The sequence below is a fragment of the Heptranchias perlo genome, unplaced genomic scaffold (assembly GCF_035084215.1).
Source record: "Heptranchias perlo isolate sHepPer1 unplaced genomic scaffold, sHepPer1.hap1 HAP1_SCAFFOLD_64, whole genome shotgun sequence".
NCBI classification, from domain to species: domain Eukaryota; kingdom Metazoa; phylum Chordata; class Chondrichthyes; order Hexanchiformes; family Hexanchidae; genus Heptranchias; species Heptranchias perlo.
The window spans coordinates 3904317-3911868 of record NW_027139666.1 but is presented as its reverse complement, the minus strand read 5'-3'; the positions used below and the strand labels follow the sequence as shown (position 1 = coordinate 3911868).

Here is a 7552-nt window from a genome sequence, read left to right as displayed (position 1 = left end):
TTTTCTGAGTGACGAGACCTGGTTTGTTCTGTTTGCCCAGCGGCTACGGTAGCACAGTGGACTAGTAATCCAGCGGGTGCGGCAGTTCACTGGACTCGTAACCCAGAGTCATGAATTCAAATCTCCACCACGGTAGCTGGAAAATTCAATTTCAACTAATTCAAAATAGGATTGCTTAAATAAAATCTGAAATTAAAATACGAGTATCAGGTCCACATACCTCAAGTATCTGAAAAGAGGCAATGCTTTTCAGCACGGTAAATCCTCGGGTGGCCTTAGGAAAGTGAGGCACTCAGTCCTTTTACGCTTGGATCGAGGTCGTTATTATCTGGTAATTTCGCTCAGATGATAATCCGCATGCTTCGCGTGCATGAGGTCTCATGTTCTATGCCCAAACACTTTACCTTTTGAATTCTGGTCAGTCGGCGGCTGTTATGAGCTGAGCTGCTGAGGGGACCGTGAGATGAAGTCCTGCTTCGGGACAATTGAATGTTTGTCTCAGAAGTTGGAACTCGCTTCCCTCTAAAAGCCCGATTCGTCTTTCTGTGGGACATTCTGTTGAAAATAAATGGTGGAGATGTTCGATATTGAACCGGAAATTTATAGACCCAAAGCAGGCGCCATACCACTGAGCTGCAGCCCCGAATCCAATAGACCCATAACCAAGGGTAGACGAACTAGGTGCTTCCTGTCTTAGGACGACCCAATGATTTACTGGGCTTAAAATCATCTCCTCTTGTGCTCCAAGCGGACAACAGCCACGTAGTCACCTAGCGGACGTTTGGATGGGACTAGAAATTCTCAGGCACATTGTAGCAGAGGCCTGCAAGAATATTTCGAGCCCTTGAGCTTCAGAGGAGAATAACGTGAGAAGCAAAGACATTGAGTCTCGTTTCACTAAAGACAGACGCAGGACATGCCCCAGGTGTGGGTTTGTGTGAAGATCGTTTCATTGAAAACACCATGACGAGCGCGGGATGTGGAAGAACAAACGGAAATGACGGGCAGCAAAAGACCAGCTGGTCCATCAACCCTGCCTCTCACTGGTGGAGGCTGGAGCATCATTACTGACACTTTCTCCCCCTCCTCCCGCCCGCAGCCATGGAATCTCCTGGGAGAGGCAAAGATCCTGAGAAAAATCCAGGGCCTATAAGGGATAGGATACACTGGAAAATTACCCCCGACCCCCTCAGGTAATCGAAGCCTGTGCAGGAGATCACATAGATTGTACCGAGGTTAACTGTAAATCCTCTTACCTTTTATATGTTGTGATTTCTGCCACAGCCAAAAACGGGTCCAGTTCCCTGGAGAAGGCAGACAGAGAGTCAGCACGCACCACACTAGCCAGCAACGCATTCCAGAGACTCACTACTCACTGGGAAAAGAAGAACCGCCAAACATCCAGCCTATTCCGACCTCTGCGTTGTCGAAACTCTTGTCCCAGGTCCTCCCCAATCTGTCAAAATGGAATAATCTCTCACTGGGCCCGCAATCCAGCCCGAAGTTCGGAACCATTGATAAGGAGCGTGCGCTCTTCCATTGAATGCTATCCTGTGCCGAACATTAGGTTTTTCTCGAGGTGACGAATGTCTTGTCTGTCCTTGTGTTTCAAGGTGGGGCGAGTCCAAGAGGATGTTTTCACAATTCTATTCAAAATTAGAAACATAAATAATGAGCAGGATAGTAGCAGACTTCAGGAGGACATCGACAGACTGACGAAATGGGCAGACACATCGCAGTTGCAATTTAATGCGGATCAGTGTGAATTGATTCACTTTAGGAGGAACCACATGTCGAAGCAGTAGAATCCAAATTGTACTATTTTGATGGGGTGCAAGAGCAGAGGGATCTGAGGGTGCACATTTACAACTATTTGAAGGTGACAGGGCAAGTTGACAGGGCGGTTCACAAAGCGAATGTGACACTTGGCTTTGTAAATAGGGACATGGAACAAAAAAAGAAGGAAGTCACGTTGAACTTTTACAAATCATTGGAAAGCCGTCAGCTGGAATATTGTGAACAATTCTGGGTACCACACTTTAGGGAGGATGTCAAGGTCTTGGAGACGGTACAGAGGAGGTTTACTGGGATGATCCCAGGGATGAGGGACTTCAGTTATGTGGAGAGATTGAAGAATCTTGGATTGTTCTCCTTCGAGCAGTGAAGGTTAAGGGGAGACCTAATAGAGGTATTCAAAATATTAAGGCGTTTTGGGACAGCAATTAGGGAGAAACTGTATCCACTGGCAAGTGGGTCGGTAGCTCTGGATTGAGAGCTCGTTGGAAGACCATAGGCTGAAAATAGTTATAGATGGATTTGGATCTGATTGGAGACCGGTCACCAGTGGTGTCCCGCAGGGATCGGTGTTAGGACCATTGCTCTTTACTATTTTTATTAATGATCGAGATGTAGGTGTTGGGGGCACGATTTGCAGATGATACTCAGATTTGTACGAGTGTCAGGCCTGTAGACGTTTCTCGACTGTTTCAGGTGGATATTGACGTGTTGGCGGATTCGGCTCCTGACTGGTTCTAAATAGAACATTGTACTCAATTTATGGACCAGCTCCATATTCTCTTTACCTATCACATCGCGGCACATATGAGCAGTACCGTGATGTGATGGGTAAAGAGAATAGGGATCTGGGGTCTATTTGTAGGACATAGGAACCAGAGTGGGCCATTCAGCCGCACGGGCCTGTTCCGCCATTCAATTACATCATGGTTGATCTGTATCTTAACTCCATCGGCCGACATTGGTTCCAAAACTCGGAATACCCCTGCCTAACAAAATTCTATAAATCTCAGCTCTGAAAGTTTCAATTGACCTCCATCGTCAACAGCTTTCAGGAGAGGGAGTTGCAGATTTCCACGACCTTTCTTGTGAAGAAGTGTGTCCTCACATCACTCTGAGCAGCCTAGTTCTAATTTTAAGGTTATCCCCCCTTGATCTGGAATCCCCCGCCCTGAGGAAGTAATGCATGTCGATGTGCCCTATTACATCCATTAATCATCTCCAACATCTCTATCCCGGATGATAACAAATAACCCTGAATGGGTAAAATCCGAGCCTTTGAGAGGCAAAATCTTGGACCAAATCATCACAACGCTGTGACATTAGATACATGCCGATATCTGCCGATGAGGTCTTAAATTCGTAACACTACTGGATTGCCTCCTGAACCGAGGTTTTTTCAGCAAGGGTTGCTCCGCAACTCTGTGAGGCCACTTTTATATCAAAGAACTACACTCGGTAATCCTGCACCATCAACACAGGTTCGGTTTCGAAAACCATGTTCACCTGTTTTAAAAGAAGATCCACTCTGGTTGTTCTTGAGAACCGAAGTTGTTAATTCCTGATCTCCTCCCATCAATGTGGAGAAATATCCACTCAAATTACGAAACCTAAAAATATAATAATGCCTGATATATGCTTACATTCTGCAATAGAAAAGTTGCTGCTTGATCAATATTTAGGAGGGGTTAATCTTAGACAAGAAAAAATCTAAATCAGCTGCCTGTGGAAGGGGTTAACTTCTCTGCAATGAAAAGAAGGCTGAACCAGATATCATCAGACTCACGCAGCTTGCGTCAAGCTGCTTTAACGTCAACTTAAAAAACTTAGCTGAATGAAAAAGAACCTAACTCCATTTTACTTCTCCCCCAACCGACACACCCCATCCATGCCTCTGTGCCGTTAAGCAATAATAATTTGCACAAAGATCCAAATACAATTAAATTCTGGAAAATAAATGTTAGCTTATTTTTGACTTCCAATTTTCAATACATGAGCCGTGAAAGCAGAGATTTTGTTAAAACAAGCTTTTTTTTTCATTAGGAATTGAAAATCGGTTAAAACAAGCAGACATCATGAATAACATCACTGTTAATTTTAAACATATTGCTGTCAGGGAAGACAGCATTTTAGTTCATACATCTCTTTTCAAAAAGTGTCGGTTGTACCTACCCTTGTGCCTACTAATTACACTCAACATTAACTCTAATCCACCTCAAATCATTAATTCCTCGGCATTTGTAAGAAATTCACAAATGCAAATTGCTTTTCATGTGATAACCTCATGTCGGGAACTAAAGGCTCACACATAATTTACAATAATCAGAATTTCACCGTGGCCTCAATCAAAGTCTGATGTTCACAATTTAATAGATTAGTTAATCTCAATATCTCCAATTTAATTCAGCAATATCTTAAACTTAACACAATAAAACAGATAATATTATAGAAATATCACGTGCTTACAAAAACCCAATAAATTACTTTACCTTTATTTTTGTTATTTCTTCAGTCGCCTTTACAATTAAGCGTAAAATGTACTGAATATAATTGAAGAAAAGTTAACCTTCGCAGCTAAACAAAATCTTTGTAACATTTTTGCACTGCAGGCTGAAAAAGAAACAGTGCGCTGCAAACAAAAGAACTTCTGTAGCTTGTAACTACAAAAGGGATTGGATCTTCCCCTCTCTCCTTTATTATATGATAAACTAATTTATCCTGTTTTCTCCAAAACTAATTTTCAATTTCTGTTGTTCGCTACTTAACCCCATTTTGTACTGAGTCAATGTCTCGAACTCACAGTCTGTGTCTCAACCAAACCTGTTATCTCCTGGACAATTCTTAGGAATCTTACAACACCAGGTTATATTCCAACAGTTTTATTTGAAAATCACAAGCTTTGCGAGGCTTTCTCCTTCGTCAGGTGGAGAAAGCCTCCGAAAGTTTGTGATTTTCAAATAAAACTGTTGGACGATAACCTTGTGTTGTAAGATTCATACATTTGTCCACCCCTGTCCATCACCGGAATCTCCACATCATGGACAATTCTTAACAGACTTCTCTGCCCATCACGACGCTCAGATTCTTTTCAAAAAGAAAGTTTCTCTGATAGCCCACATGGTTACTGTTAGTTTTGGAGGGAAATCTCATGCTCCCGCCGAAACGGTTTTCCGACCTTAATGGACTGGGTTTAGCACCCTGTCCATCCGAGGTACTTAGTTTTACTCAATCCACATTATCTCATGTCAAGGTCCGATGCTGCAGTGGCCAGTTCATAAGATCGATTCAGAATAGACACCAATAGGTTGCGATTAATCCTTTACTGAATATAAGCAAGTATCAACAAACACAATGTTCAAGGCCATAGTATTAATAGGAAGGACACGATACGAACCGTTAGTCTTGCTTTGGATAGAAGCTGTAACCCTCAGATGGCTGCTTATCCGTCTCTCTCTCTCTCTCTCTCTCGCCGTCCTGTCTTTCTATAGATTCAAATGTAAAACTAGAATTGTTTACACCAATCATTTCATGCAAACTCTCCCTGATCTTTATTTGTTATTCACATTCCTATCAGAACTGCTCATGGTATGTGCGGACACAAGATCCCTGGACCTCAATATGCCCAAGGTCTACATATTCTCAACATATTCTCAACACATTCTCCACATATTCTCAACATATTCTCAACACATTCTCAACATAATAGCAACACATTCACAATGTCGCCTGTTATCTTCTGCAAAATGCTTGAACCCTGCAATATAAGCAGCTTTCAGCATCACCTCGCTCAGTCTGACCTTCTGTATTCTGGGTAAGTTTTAACTCGGCCATTTCATGATCCTCAGTGACTGTCCTTCGATTCCCAGAGATATTATGTTTATAAGCGGGTGTTGTTTATGCATTAAGATGACTAATGTAAACGTGAGTGGTTTCTATGGTTTATATTTTGAAAACTCCTAATCTGAATGTGCGCTCCATATGCTGAAAATGCCTAATCTTACACCAAGGAGTCTCTTCCCTCTCTCCCACTCGCCGCCCACGGAACGATGAATCATCTGAGGCTCCACAGGCATTAAATTGTCTCGGAGAAGGACTTCATCCCACGGTGGCCTCAGCAGCTCAGCTCATAGCAACCACCGACTGACCGGAATGTGTGACGGTGCAATGTCGAGCGAGCAGTCCCAGTTCTCGGTCCTGTTTGACGCTCTGTAATTCATACAACTCACTTTATGATTCAGAGGCTGGAATTCAGCTGACAGGCGTTTCGAGTACACAGAGGTAAGAATAAGTTGGATGTTAGGTGGTTCTTCATTTCCCAGCCATCAGTGAGTTTCTGGAATGCATTGACGGCTGGTGTGGTGGGTGCTGACTCTCTCTTTGCCTTCTTGAGGGATCTGGGCCGGTTCTTGACTGGGGCAGAGATCGCATTATATAGAAGGTGAGTGGCTTTACAGTTAACCTACACATGGTCACTCTCATGTCCTGGACTGGTTTTGATCGCCTAAAGATGTCGGGGAGGAATTTTCCAGAAATTGGCCCTGTATTTTTTCCGGTTTGTAACCGCTCCAAGGTTTGTAACCGTTTCCGGTGGGTGGGGCGGGTGGTGTCGGTAGGAAGTGTCCAGTCACGATGCTCCGGGCATGTGGGACAGGATTGATGAACCAGCTGGTCTTTTCCTGACCATCATGTCCGTCAATAACATCAGCTCGTCAAGGTGTTTTTTAGTGAAGTGATCTTTAAACACAAACTCACACCTGGCCCTTTATAGTGAAATGAGATTCAATGCTCTCCACGCCTCACCTTGCCCTCCTCTGAAGCTGGAGGACTCGAAATATTCTTGCCGGCCTCTGCTACAATGTGCCTGAGCATTTCTCGTCCCGTCCAACCGTAAGCAAAGCGATTGATAACGGGAGCGTTCGAAAAAATGCGCCCTGAAATAGGAAGGATGGTTACAGCACAGTTCAAGGAGTCTCTCCACACTTTCTCAGCCTTTCTTCTCAACTCCCCCTTTCTCATTAGACTAAGTGCCGAGGCCTGGTTTCTTCCGTTCACCCACAGTTGTATCAGGTCCGCATCCTTTACCTTTAATTGTCTGGTTGGAGCAGACAACGAGATGATTTTAAGTACAGTACACAAAGTGTCAGCACCCACCACATCAGCCGGCGATGCATTCCACAGACTCACTACTCTATGGGAAATGAAGAACCGCCAAACATCCAGACTATTCTTCCCTCTGTGTCGTCGAAACGCCTGTTCCCTGCTCCTCCCCAATCTATGAAACTGGAAATAATCTATCACGTGGCAGACCCACCATGGGTGGTCTCATAAAATGAGGACAATCAGTTCATCTTTCCTTTGGTAGCTATTGATTCTATATGGGAATGTAGCTCAGTGGTAGAGCGTATGCTTCGCATGTATGAGGTCCTGGGTTCGATCCCCAGCATCTCCAAAAATATTTTTCATCAGAATTACGCACGGAAAGGCGAATCGCGCTTTCTGAGCGCAGCGAGTTCCATCTTCTGAGGCTCCACAAGCATTAAATTGTCCCGGAGCAGGACTTCATCTCACGGTCCCCTCAGCAGCTCAGCTCATCGCCGCCGCTGACTGACTGGAATGTGTGACAGTGCAATGTCGAGCGAGCAGTCCCAGCTCTTGTTTGACTTTGTGTCATTCATTGATCTCATGTTATGATTCAGAGTTTGGATGTCAGCCTCGTCACTGACTATTGGCAATTGTATTTTTTTTATTTCCGCGGACT

The 7552-nt window shown here is 44.0% G+C and overlaps 1 non-coding gene across 1 annotated transcript; it reads left to right on the top strand.

Annotated features, from left to right (window-relative positions):
• Positions 1-7171: 7171 nt before the first annotated feature.
• Positions 7172-7243, top strand: trnaa-cgc (transfer RNA alanine (anticodon CGC)). Its single transcript has one exon. It is a non-coding gene; the product is annotated as a tRNA-Ala (tRNA).
• Positions 7244-7552: the final 309 nt, after the last annotated feature.